This window comes from Delphinapterus leucas, chromosome 1, assembly GCF_059928025.1.
Source record: "Delphinapterus leucas isolate spDelLeu-1000000601 "Yukka" chromosome 1, BTC_Dleu_Yukka2, whole genome shotgun sequence".
Taxonomy (NCBI): domain Eukaryota; kingdom Metazoa; phylum Chordata; class Mammalia; order Artiodactyla; family Monodontidae; genus Delphinapterus; species Delphinapterus leucas.
The window spans coordinates 44,109,621-44,111,505 of NC_143129.1; positions in this window are offsets into that span (position 1 = coordinate 44,109,621).

Genomic DNA, 1,885 nt, shown 5'->3' on the forward strand with positions numbered 1-1,885 from the left:
AAGGGAGCCGGGATTTAAATAAGTTTCTCTGACTCAAAAGACCTTCTTCTTTGCACTACATCACACTGCCTTCAATAAAAGATGTGTTCATATTACTGAGAGATAGTGGGGTGGGAGGGTGCAAATTGACAGAGAGACAGAGAGGGACCCAAGGATACAAATCATTCAAATGCCAGCAGTCAAGGCGTTTAAGTAAATGAGTGAAGAGGGCTGGAAGGCAAGTGATAAACTCATTGCCTTCTTGAAAGGACCTGAGATTCAAGGTCCAGCAGAGTGTGGTAATGAAGAACTTCTGGCCCAGGATTGACAGATTTTTTTTTTTTTTTTTTATGGGGAAGCTGAAATCCGGAATTTTATGTGAAACCATTTAATTTACATCTGTGGCCCTAACCCATTCTCAGGTTCAATCCATACATCCCTTCGCCCCTCCAGTTTATCAATTCTGGAAGTTGAGAATAATCTCCTCACCACAGGAGTGAGAAAGATTGAAACATTTCCCTTTGGGACCCTAGGAAGGCCTCATCTCTGATTTCCTTTTTAGAGAAAGTGAACCTTCTGGAATGTTCAGAGCTAGGATACAAGGGCGCTGTGATTCAACCAACCCCACTAAATTGCTGGAGCTCATACCAGCAATTCTCTTCTCCCTTGGGGAGTTGGGGGGAGCCATACATGCCACTAAAGCCAGTACGATTACCCTTTTTTTCTAATAAGCAACAAATTATTTGAGGGGGACTTGGTTGAAAACTAATTCTACCTCTATAGTTAAATCCAATTATACCATAATTACAGGGAGTCTGCACACATCAGAGCTTAGCTGGAAAAGAATAGGAATACCGCGGTTCTTCAAAACATTGGCCAGAGGTAAACCTATAATTTCACTGACCATCAACCTGTCAGAGCCTTCATGGGAAAGTAGATACACTTAGCTCTTGACTTGCCATCAGAGGACAACCCAACTGGTGCCTCTTGACCACTGTGTGGCATTGGCTCTCTTACGGTTCAGAAAAGACAGGAGTATGGAGGTGTCTCTTATTTCCTTTGAAACTGGTTGAGAAATAAGAATGGACTCATATCTCCAAGCCCAAATAGAATTAGGCACTAAGAGTATGGAGAAATAGGAAACTCTCATTGTTAAATTGTTACCATTCCCTACTTTTATTATGTTTTTTCTTGAGGTGGGGATGAAAGGAACACTTATAAATAAATAAATAAATAAATAAATAAATAAATAAATAAATAAATAAATAAATAAAAGAAATATACAACGAAAACCTTTGGAAGCATCTCTCTTTTTTTTTTTTTTTAGATGTTGGGGGTAGTAGTTTATTAATTAATTAATTTATTTTTGCTGTGTTGCGTCTTCATTTCTGTGCGAGGGCTTTCTCGAGTTGTGGCAAGCTGGGGCCACTCTTCATCGCGGTGAAGCATCTCTTATTCATTGCCAAAAGCCCATTTACTTGTCCATTTTTCATTCTCACATGGATCTACCCATCCTCAGACTTAAGGGAAATGTTCAATTGTTGTCCTGGCTACAACACGAACAAGAGGCAGAAAAACTTTACTAAAGCTTGGAAGGTCTGACACATGCAATATCATACCTGCACATTTTGTTAAATAATATTCTTCTGCTGAAAGTCCACAGACATATCCATTTCTGTTGAAACCCTTTCAGCTGCCTTCACACAGACTCCAGGCTTCACTCTGAAGGGAACATCTAGCCAAGTACCTACTGGGGAAAATATCCTCAGGGCTTTGCTGAAGACAAGGTTGATTTTGTAGAAGTAATATCATGCTATGATTCCTCCCTAATCCCCACCTCATTTTTGTCACAAAAAAATACATGACTGAGAGGAAGTGAAGTTTTAGTCAATTCATCATGCAGGAA